This window comes from Petromyzon marinus, unplaced genomic scaffold (assembly GCF_048934315.1).
Source record: "Petromyzon marinus isolate PM22_M1 ecotype Great Lakes invasive population unplaced genomic scaffold, UKy_Petmar_22M1.pri1.0 PM_Scaffold_8, whole genome shotgun sequence".
Classification (NCBI taxonomy): Eukaryota; Metazoa; Chordata; class Hyperoartia; order Petromyzontiformes; family Petromyzontidae; genus Petromyzon; species Petromyzon marinus.
In genome coordinates, this window is record NW_027423688.1 from 272,254 (window position 1) to 284,767 (window position 12,514).

The following is a 12,514-nucleotide window of genomic DNA, read 5'->3' on the forward strand; positions in this document are numbered from 1 at the left end:
AAGTCGACTTAGGGGAGGCATAGGGTCGATTAGAATATAATTGGTATAGGAATAGGTTTTACCCTTTTAACTGGCACAAAAAACTGACACCTTTATTCAAGGCATCATGTTTGCAAAATAGAATATAATTCATCACTGATTTTGGCCACAACTGGGAATTATATCTTGTAAGACTGCGATCAAGAATACTTGAAATAGTGTCGGGGCCAGAGGACATCCCCATCACACCCCACAGTAAACATGAGGAAATGGCTCTGACACCCGGCCATGCAGCGTTACGTGGGCCTGCCCACCATCATGGTCTTTAATGGTCGTGAACAGAGTCAGGGACCCTAAATAACACGAAGAATAATCCAAGACCATAGCCTCTTAATGGTAATGCAGGCCTCCAGCAGGTGAAGAGAGCTTCCTGATGCGTTTGTGCATTTTTCACCGTTGCGGTGCCCCGCCGTGGCATTTTGGTGATGCTTTTGTTTTCCATTTGTGGAGGCAATTGCTCGTGCCATGGCCAGGTTGGATCCGGTGTACGGTGGCCCCCCACTGCTTGTGGTGGTGGGGGTCCAGCGAGCTTCTTGATGGTTTGATCCACGATGAGGCACTTCTTGGGGATGTTTGAGTTCTCCCAATTGTTTATCTACTCATTCGTACCGGTTGTGTGGACAGAAGCCGGAGGGATTTAAGAAAAATCCACATTGATTAAAATGGCCACGATAAATCGAACCGGCGACTTCTATATTGTGTACCAACCATTACATCATGGCAACATCCTGTGATGTCACGTTTATAAGGGTGGGGGGAAATAACAACCAGGGTACTAGGTGTTAGTGTGTTTGAGGACGCAAGTTGCAAATACAATTATTTTTTATCTTGTCCTCTTCCCTTCCCGACTGGGGTTAAAACAATCAACAATTGAGGAAAGGGTTGGTGGGACGTGTGCAGAGATCGCCAGTAATCCCAGGTGGACTCCGCTCGCTGCACAAACGCCTCCTGTGGAATCCATCCAGCAGTTTGTCGACGGAAACGATGATGGTAGGCGACCATGGTTTTTGGAGATCGTAGCCGGGGCCGGAGCGGCAACAGTGATGAAGGAAGAGGGGGGAGCGAGTGGCAGGGGCAGAACGGAAGGGGAGATGAGCGGTATCATTGGTGACGCGCGAACGCGCCCCAAACCGTTTGCGATCAGTCATGTCCATGGGTGGGACGGTGCTCGCGTCCACTTCCATGAGGGTGTCCTGCAGACACCTGAGAGTGGGCGCACACATGCACAAGAGAGAAGCCAATGTAACAATCCAGTTTGTCAACCAGGTATCTAGGCCCAGCCTGGATGCCCACGGCAGTCTCAGTGGGCGACGCCTGCCGCAAGTGGGCCACGCAGGCCCCTTAAACTGTGCCACTTGGCCCACTTTCCTATGGGAGCTGCTCGCTTTGATGTTGGCCGACCTTGGAAATGGTCGTGATGTCACGGAGTCAATGCAAAAGAGAGGCAATCGTCAAGTTAGTGCTGATTAAGGTGAAGTTTATGGCAATAAATGTAAAAAAACAGATTCCAGCTGGGTATATGTCTAAGTCATCTCAACCACGTTAAGAATAATTGAAAAATAAATATTGTCGCTTTCATCTGGCTGTGGGCAAAAGGGAGGGTGGGAAGTGGTCGGAGTAATGAAAGGATTTGTGGCCATAGAGCCACAAGGCCCTCAATGTTTGAAGAATAGTTGTTGCTCGTTATTGCATCGAAGCATAAAAGCGTATTGCGGAAAGTGTCGCGCATGTGTCTGTAGCGCGGTGCCCCCACATGTTCTCATTCACCTCAGCGACCATATCACAGTTCATGGTATTTGAGTGGTTCGTTTTCTTTCTATTGCATAATCTTGCTGGTATCCATGAATGAACAAGACGAATCTATGAACGCATATTTGTGCCTTTAGGAATAATAATGGTTTGAGTGTCTTTACATATGAACAGCGTTGCATAATAATCAATCGTCCTACTGTTAACAACGTGACAAGAATCTGCATTAAGGGTCGCATATGATCAATGACCGAATGCCGTGTTGTGTAACAATTTAAATACGAATTACATATTATAAGGTTAAGGTTTTGATAGAATAGTTTGCATGTTTTAATCTCTCTCAACAACAACAACATTGCGTTACGCGTCGGGAATTAACCACAGGTGCCGTTATCGAAGTGAAACAACGCAATCGTGATGTGTACCATGTTAATGCTGTGTTGAAATTCCGAAGTTGAGAGTTTAGCTAGAAAATAAAATTGATTAAAGCAGAAGAGTTGTGTGTGATTCTTTCCGTGATTCTGCATAGAATTGTTCTGCGAATGAGATCTGAATCTCGGTTACCTATCATAAGCACACTAATCACTAATCCAGCACATAATCAATAAGCATTAAATCGAAGATAATTGTATCCTTATTGAAAATACGGAATTAAATAGCAAGTCGAGTCGACTCTCTCTCATTCACGCTCACAATACCTGCACAACTGCATACGATTAATTGCGTTGTTCCAATTAATAACCAACCTTCGTCACCGAGGCTGGACCAAATTATCATAACGACCTGCATCATAACCACGCCCACTCGCATAAATTAATACGATTATCTCTCGAATTAGCATAGTTTATGCACATAATTACACCAATTAATTCAGATAAATTATTTAAATTTCAAATTTAATCAAATTTTCATTATTTTCATCAAATTTTCATAACCTACATATACAACAACCTTCAAGCACCCATATCTCACAGAGCGGGCCCTAACCTATAACAGCTGGCAGTTCACCAGCGTTGCTTCAAGTGAGCTGGAGTGTGCTGATGAATATAAAAACCGGACCAGAGCTTGCTTTATGTACAACCAATACTGCTGAAATGATGCACTCCCAGAAGGAAAGCCGTGTGGCTAATGGGATGTGTACAAATACTTGTATTTTTTAAGTGGAAAGACAGATATGTGAAAGAGGGGAATCATCGTTTGCGTGTTAATTTTGTTACTCATATCCACGATGTAAGCCAATTATTATATTGAAACTTCGCAGAGCTTTAATGAGTAAGAAAGTTGTACCAACAATAATTATTATCGGTTCTATTGCGATCGAGGGCTGCACGTTTCAACGGGCACACATGTGTCATGCTGCGATGGTGACGGTGCTCCCGGTTTTTTAAGACCGGGAGGAAGTGAGGGCTTCACCTTTCTGGCAAATTGCCCGATGATGCTGGATGTAATTACCAGCGAAACGTCGTACTCAAAAATTGTAAATGTTGTGGATTCACTCTTCAACACACCGGTGGGCTGAAGGAGTGATCTATTTCTCTTTTGTCAATGTGACACATTTTTTACTGATTGGCCGTGTCGGGTAGTGGAGGGTTACGACACATTTATGAATAATGCGATCTAACCCAAAAACGTTTATTATGAATAATATTGGTCGTGAAAGCCTACTGTCTTTCTGGCCGTGATTTTTATTTCAGCAGCATTGGTTCAACACGAGCAAACGTCAGAATGGTTTTCAGCTCTGCGAAGCTCATGATGACTTTTTGTGAAGTATTCCACAGTTTTGCATAGAACTAGGACCTGTAACTAACAGAGAGCATCCTTGCCTGCAAATATCTGGCAGTTCACCAGCGTCGGTTTGAGACACTGAATGCTCAAACGAACGCAAATGTGGTAATGATTATTTTGTGTTATCTCCATATATATAAAAGTTGTAAATATGTGTGTCTGTTCAAAATGTTTATCGTACTTCCCGACATGCAACAAACTTGAAATTTACCATGTGGGTACTTCCCAGACTCTACACCATGCAAAAGTTATGAAAATACACTTTTTTGTGTGTGGGGGGGGGGAGCTCAATAATGCATTTATTTTTTGTACGGCAAGTGAGCTGTGACGTCAAATCTGTCACGTGACCCGCACATGTGGAAGCGTAACGCATTGTCGTGTAGTGGTTAGCGCGTGTAGTGTATGGTCAATTACTCAGACCCCTTTAAAAATGACAGCCATCCCCACATCTTACTTCCTGTGACGCGGCTGATGTGATCAAGTCCCTCCCATCAGGTGGGACAACCACAGCAAGAAAACACTGCTGAAGTAGGCGAGAGATCTGCCGTGGCACGAGGTTATATAGGCCTCGGCAGTAGGGGGGAGAGAGAAGGGGGGGGGGGGAAGGAGGCGGGGCAGAAAGTGGACCCCGCAGCAGCACCCGGGTCACTGGAGTAAAGTGGGCCACCACTCATTGATCCGTACATTTAACTCGATGAGTCGATTCCGTGCCCCGTTGGGTCCTCCCCTCTTTTGTGCTTTTGGGTGTGCTGGGTTTCAACATAATTCCCGATCCATTGTGAATCTTCCCTTCCCCCATTTCAGCACTCCGATCTACATCCGACAGGAGATTATAAACCGCAGGGAGGGGGAGTAAAACCTAATCGCCAGGTAATTGGAAAAGTCGCCCATTGTCTCGCGGATTTGCATGATTGTACGATGGATGGGGCAGAGGAACGTGCTACAGGGACACGCCCTGAGGAATGCAGGCATCGGCCTTTGGATGAAAAACTATTTTTCAGTAATTCAGTGGGCAGTGCTCTCACTGGCAGCTCATTCTCAATTAATGTGGGTGATTCACCACGTGTTTGTGCCACATTTTGTATCTGAGTTGAGTCCATTTTTGTTTCCTTTCCTGTTTCTCTACTCCCTCCTGGTATAGCCGGGTGGGGGTATCGAAGGGGGAATGGGCAGATTTTGTTTAACCTTGAATTTGTCGTGGCATGGGGTGCTGGTATGATTCCGCTCTTGGCTTCCACACCCTGAAATTCCAATAATTACCTGTCTTTGTGCGCTGTGGTTGCCTCGGATTGGTGTGCCACTCTCTCGCTGGATTGTTACCTTGCCATCTATGCGTGTAATTATGTTGGTAGTTCGTGGGTGCTTGCTCCTCTCTGAAAAAAAATTCCGCAGACTACCTACTGGATCTCCTCTCTGTTTCAAAGAACAAATTTGACCTCAGGTCTTCCCTCATTTACCAGCTTCACATTCCCTATTGCCGTACAAAAACTGGAGGAAGGGCCTTTGCTATTGATGCCCCCAGGGTCTGGAATGCTATTGCCAATAAACTGCAACTTGAATCACTACCTATGAGATCTTCACTCAAAACTGCTCTAGAGGAGTTGTACAACCCTAGCTGCCACTGCTATTCAGTGGCCTAAAATATGGCTCTAGATTTTGGTGTTATAATTTATTTATGTAGTTTATTGTTAAAAATTCGGTCACAGTCCCTATGATCACTGTTACATTGGAATTATGGCTTTTATTTTGGTGATTTCGAAAAGTTTTTGTTTTGTTTTGGCCATGTTTTTGTTTATTGTAGTACGGAGTTAGACTGATGGCTTTAATCTTAGTTGTCTTGTGGTTGTTGTTGTTGTTGTTATTTGACTTGCATCCCACTGGGATTTTTGCACACAGCGTTGGTGTACGGTGCTATTTCAGGAATATTTTGATATTTTTTTCCTGTATTTTCTGTTTGCACAGTCACATACTCACTTTAAGATGTTTTCTTGTTCATGTTTTTTGTTTGTTGCGGTTGCACCCGATTCAAGAGCCGAATGGCTCACAAGGCTATACCAAATAAATGAACTATGAACTAACTAACTCTTTATTGTGGGGCTTGGTGTGAGGTGCTGTAGCTGCTCACGTGATTTTTACTTCCCTCTAGATGGCGGGGTGCATTATCTCTCTCCCTGTGTTTTGTCCGAATTATGGCTCCTAATTCTATATAGCCATGCCGTGTGAACCCTATTCTGTATGTGGTGTAAGGAGGCCGTCTCTGGGTCCAAAACCATACCCACAATTTCTGTAATCTCTGGACTCAAGGATTAAAAAAACAATCTTGAACATTTTGTCACCTTCGTGGTATTGATCAACATCACCTGCGTAATACACTCCTCGTTTACGCACTGGGTCATAAATTTGGCAGCATTAAACCCCTCAGTGTTGAATATTCTCCAAACTTCGTAATCACTGTTAGGCTGAGTTGTTTGAAATAATTCCTAACCTTGTATGGTAGCGACTTTACCCATGGTATAGAATATTCATGTAACCTTCTTTTCAGCACTTGTTTTCTCGTCCAACTTCCTCAGACCTCTGATCATTGCCTCCACTTCGACTGTTGTGATATGAGTGTATGTCTCTGTTCCTATTGTGTGGATCAAAATAGGGGATTCTGACGAGAGCTTTCTCCGTCAATTTAAGAGTCTTACTACTGAATGAGTATTCGGAAAGTTGATCGTTGTGAGAGGAGTCAGTGTCAGATGAGCTATCACTCAAACTTTGCCGCTGCTTAACATAACTTCTGTAATGTATTTTGCGCCTGTGTTGTGGGTATGAACGTAGAGCGAGACTTCTCTTGGAGGCAATGCGTTTATTACAATAAACGATAACAACACCAATAGCCGTAACACGACTGGTGTCTGTTAAAAACACTGCTGCAGTCAATCACAGTTGGTTTTGAGTGATTACATTGGGGTGGGGGGGGAGGGATGGCAAGTGATGGGTGATGGGAGGAGACAAGGGACGCAACGTGACAGTCCATGTACGAGGATAAGAGTTGCCATCTGTGACGTACACAACCTGGGGACACATCATGGGAAGGATCTCTCAAAACCCGAAGAGGGGAGAACTACATGGAAACGCATTGTCTTGAGCAATGAATTAGCACAAGGGGACGAACAGGGGTTGGAGTCATGTTCTTCGTATGGTCGACGTTTATGTAGAGCAACAACTATATTGGATTGAGGTGGTTGAGCCAGATCATTGTGTAAGAAGTAGAGTTGGTGCATCGCTGTGATGATGCCTCCGAATTTGTGAATTGGACATTGAGTTTTAATATATTCCATAGTCTATTCAGGCTTGGAGTTAGGGATAGGGCTACAGATTTGCTGCAGAAATATTTTTCAGAGCGTCAGTGTTTGGCACTTCATGTAGGGCAGTTTCACATATTAGGCAAACATCACAATTTCAGCATCATCTTAATTTTATATATTTATATGGGATATAATATAGAAGGTAATTATTGCTTTAGAAATTACATTATTCACACAGATGATTTCTATCTGAATCTCTTGGTTGAAATACTTTGCCCAAGGTAAGATAACTGTGCGATTATGGTAATGAGTATCCACGTCCGTCTGAGACCGTGGAACTGCCCTCCAGCACTGCCGCTCACATCAGGGGACGTAGGAACGACTATGGTTGCTGGCTTCACCGTGGCCAACTAGTTTATTGATGGGCATCTCCTCCTTGCCATCCTCCTAAATTTCCACCACCATCACCACCTCCACAACCTTGTGCTTGTCGCCCCCAACTCAAACTCAGTGCAAACCCCTTGGAGGGCTGGCATTACCCAAGGGACACAGAACTCTGCCTCACATTTGGTTTCTAGAAGCTCCGCAACAGCCACACTGTGGATGTAGACAGCCCTTAGCATTATAAATGTGAGCCACTCGCGTGTCCCAAACACTCAAAAGAATTGAGACGAGGCGATAGTATTAGATACAAATATTTATTATTAAAACGCGACGCCTTGTAAGGAAGGGGAGGTGCTGGTGGGGGTGGGTGGTGCTGGAAGTGTGGGGGGCTGTGAGATGCTCAGAGGGTGTTCGAGGCCTGGGGGGGCAGGTCTTGGGAGGCTTCTTGAATGCCGGGCTCCAGTGAGCAGCCAGAGATGTCCTCTTCCTCCTCAACCGTGACAAGCTGTGGACATACTGACCCATTAGACACTACACACAACTCAGTACTTCTACCAGCTCAACTGGGATTACACACAACAATCAGCACCCCCTACTGGCAGACAAATGCCAATTGCACACCAGGTGCTGAGTCACCTTGTGCCCACAGGACATCTGTCATTGGGGGTGCCCTTTCACACGTGTTGAGATGAGATGTGATGTAAAGCGCTCTGAGATGCCCCGGTGTACAGAAAGGTGCTAAATCATTCTCATCGTTATCACTGTGTCCAGCAATAATGAAATTGTCTGTATTTGTAAACGGGGACCATGACGGCTTAACGTGATGGTTAGACCAGCTCATCATTATCATAATACACTGAATCGTGTGTGCATGAATCTATTATTTACGTTAAACGCAAATTATATACGTGTGTGTGTGTGCGATGCGCGAGTGCTGTGCACTCACCTCCACCTCGCTCTGCAGATGCTGCTGCTCCGAGTGTGCACTCTGCTCGTTGTCGCGGTAGGGCGCCAGCTCAGCGTGCAGCTCCGCCACTACACGTTGATACCACTGAATCTCTGCCTGCAGAGATTCCAGTTTCCAATTCCTGTCAATGAGCTGCGTGGGCCACGGGCAAATGGCGGCAGAGGGACACAGGAAAGCATTTAACGACTGCGTGAAGTTATTGCAGAACATACAGGTATAATAACACACACAACCAGGATCTTTATTTATAATTGAGTAATGTAATGACCTACGAAGCTCTTTTACACAGATGTCCATAGACCACCTTTGACCGAATAAACCGAAATGCATCCAATCATCTCAGATCTTGGAAGAAAAGCATGGTTGAACTTCAAATGCTTGGATGGGCAACCACCATCAATACAAACCAAGATAACACCTATAAAAGCATGATGAAGACCGCTTGTGTTGCAATCGAAACGTCGTGGGGTTTTTTTATATTATTAAAAAAAAGTACGTGACTTTACCGAAAGAATCAAGAATATGAATTCCTGCAGTCACGAAGTTTTATGTTAAACATTTTTTAGGAATTAATTAACTCAAAATCTGGATTAAAATAATAGATTAAGATCGCTTCCCAACCAAAAAGAGGGAGGGGATGGAGATGCATGTAGCAGAGGGGAGCAGATGGTCTAGTAGTCGTAGGTACTTCTACTAGAGGTGGGATGGTGGATCGTAACGTGGTACAGTCCTTAAACAGAGAATGCTCAGTAACCTAGTGCGCATCCATTCTGTACAACCATCAGTGTGAAAAATAAGTGTATACATACAGTCCTCGACTTAGGAACACCATACTTACGGAGACCCGACTTACGGATACCCGAGTTCCGAATCTGTTTCTATGAAATGTATTAATTTTTGGATACCATTGACTTTAAAACGCGAACTTGCACTTCCAAACTGAACCACAGAACTATTTTGTTCAGTGCTGCGATCCTCCACAAGATGTCATGAGTCAGCCTCGTGCACGCGCACATGTGCGTATATGTGAAAGTGATTGTGTGGGGAGCGGTAGTGTTGCAGTTCACGCGCTGCGCTGCAAACCCACCGACCCAAGTTCAATTCCAACTCACGGCCAACACCAGTGACGATTATCTGAACCATTCCTGGGCCTCCCGTAGGTCAACTCGGCCTCAAATGAGCACCTAGCGCGCTTTATAAACATCACCACTCGGGACACAAATGCAGCTGGGTGTGGTGCTGGCACACAACCCCTCGCATGCCGTGCTGGCTTTCATAGGCTATCGCTAACAGCACGTGCCCCAACAGCCTATTACAGCTACACGGTGGATCTTTGTGCGGATCGGAAGTGTAGCGGTGAGCACGCTTGTGATTTAAAAGCGGTGAGTGAAAAAAATATATTTTTACTACATTTTATGTATTACTTACGATACACTATATTTTTAGTGTTAATGCAAATGTACATGATTTCTTATTTACGAGTTTAACTCTTTTGTTGAACCTTAACACATTTTATAACACTGACAATATGGGAATTTAAATATCGCACATTATTGTATTCCGACTTACGAACCGTTCCGACTTATGAATGGGCCTCAGGAACTAAATGCGTTCGTAAGTCGAGGACTGCCATATTATTGATATATTTGTCTATTATACTGTGTGTATTATTAGTTGTTTATCATGTAAAATTAGTTTACACTTGAAAAATATTCACCATAAATCCGGTATGTGGGGAAAAAATATTGATAGAGTATGTGTAGTGGCATAGCGCTGGCTGCTGGTAAAAAAGGGTAACTGCGGTGTATGGTAGTACCCACGTCAGCAGGCCACGATAGACACGAGAGGGGGACATCTAGGGGAAAGGTCACAGAGGGGGGGCCATCGGGAACCCGCTAGTAGGTTCCAGAGAGGGGGCGTGGCCGTGGCGGAGCGAGGCCACGCTGAGAGTATAAGAAGGGCCCCTGTGAGGGACCTTGTGGCTGTTGCTGGAAGTGGGATCCTCGTCGTGCTGTTCGTATATATAAGATAGTCGTCGTCACCATCTCGTCATCGTCGTTGTCGTCTCGTCGCTGTCGTCTTGTCGCCATCGTCGCTGCCGTCTTCACTCGATATTACGCTGCTAGATAGGTGTTCGCTGTCTCCGTTCAGTGCTGTCAGTGTTAGATGGTTAGTGTTTTGTATAGGCCAGCAACGGTAATAGTGTGTACCCACGTAGGGTGTCTGTATTATCCCAATGGTGCTCGTTAAATAAAAGAAGCGCCTAAAAGTCTTACTGTCTCTGAGTTAGTCACTACACATGTACACATGAAAGTGACTACTGTAGTCAGAGATGCAAACGCTTGGGCGTCATCTGGTGCCTTACTGTCGCCATCCAGCGTAAACTATTTGGGTCTTTATAGTAAAGTTCGTAAATCTCAAGTACGCTATGGCAAGGTACCACAGTACATAACATGCGATTGGCTATCAATGACTTGAGTACGTTAATAGTGAAAGTACGTACAACGGGACGGCGTAAATAATGGTATTACTGTATATATCTGCGTTTGTGCCATGCCGGACTTCATAGGTGCTCGCTAACAGCACTTGCTCACCTTCGCCTCACTCTGCTGGTGCAGCACTTGCAGATCCTGGAGCTGAAAGTGAATGCTCTGCAGGTTTTCTTGGCATGGCGCCAGCTCAGCGTGCAGCTCTGCCACCACACGCTGGTAACCCAAAATCCCCGCCTGCAGGGATCCCAGGTGCTCATTCTTTTCGATGAGCTGCATGGGCCACGGACAAACGGCAGCAGAAGGACATGGCTAAGCATTTTAACGACTGCGTGCAGTTGTTAAAGAACATACAAATCCAACAAACACATACAGAACCAGTATCTTTATTTTAAATGAAGGAATCTGATAAGCTATGAAACTCTTTTTCACAGATGTCCATACACCACACCACCTATGACCAAATGACCCGGAATGCACCCAATATTATAAGATCTTGGAAGAAAAGCAGGGTTGAACTTTTATGGTACTTGGATGGGTGACCACCATCCATACAACCCAAGATAACACCTATAAAAGCCCAGATATATGGATTAATTAACCCAAAAGCTACTTTAAAATGTCCGATTATAATTGCCTCCCAACCAAAAATAGGGAGGGGATGGAGATGCACGTAGCAGAGGGGAGCAGATGTTCTAGTAGTAGTAGGTACTTTTACTAGAGGTGGGATGGTGGATTGTAATGTGGTACAGTCCCTAAACAGAGGATGCTCAGTAACCCAGTGCGCATATACACATCTGTGTGAAAAATAAGTGTATATATAGGCAGTCCTCAACTTACAAACACCTGCACTTACGAACCTGCTTCCATCAAATATATATTTTATAACATTGACTTTAAACGCGAACTTGCACTTGAAAATTGAACCGCGTCACTATTTTGTTCAGTGGAGCAATCCTCCGCGACATGTAATAATTCAGGATGGCGCTTGGAGCAAGTGTTTGCCTATAAGTGTGTGTGTGCACGCGCACGTGTCTATGTGTATGAAAGTGAATGTGTGGGGAGCGGTAGTGTAGCGATTAGCCTTCGAAAGCGGCGACCCGAGTTCGATTCCCGTTCATGGCCAACACCAGTGACGATTATGTGAACCGGTCCTGGGCGTCCCCTAGATCGACCCAGCCTCAAATGAGTACCTGGTGCGATGTGTAAACACCACCACTGGAGAGACAAAGGCAGCGAGGCATGGTGCTGGCCAATCACCCCCTTGTGTGCCATGCCGGCCTTCATAGGTGCTGCTCACTAACAGTACTTTCCCCAACAGTCTATTAAGGCTATACGGGGAGTCTTTGTCTGCGACGTGCGAATGCAGTGTACTCACCTCCGCCTCGCTCTGCTGGCGCAGCATGTCCAAATGCTGCAGCTGTGAGCGTCCGATCTGTGCGTTTTCGCGGTACTGCTCCAGCTCTGTGTGCAGCTCGGCCAGCATACGCTGATACCAAAGAATCCCCGCATGCAGGGATCCCAGCTCCTGGCTCCTCTCGAACAGCTGCTTGGGCCACAGGCAGAGGGACAGAGAAAAGCATTTTAACGACTGTGTGCGGTTATTGTAGAACATACAGATGCAACAACAGACACATTTAGAACCAGAATCTTTATTCATATTGGAGGAGTCTGATGAGCTGTGAAAATATTTTTCACAGATGTCCATACACCATGTTTGACCAAATCACCCAGGATGCACCCAATCTTGTCAGACCATCATGCACACAACCCATGATTACGCCTATAAAAGCCCACATATATGGATT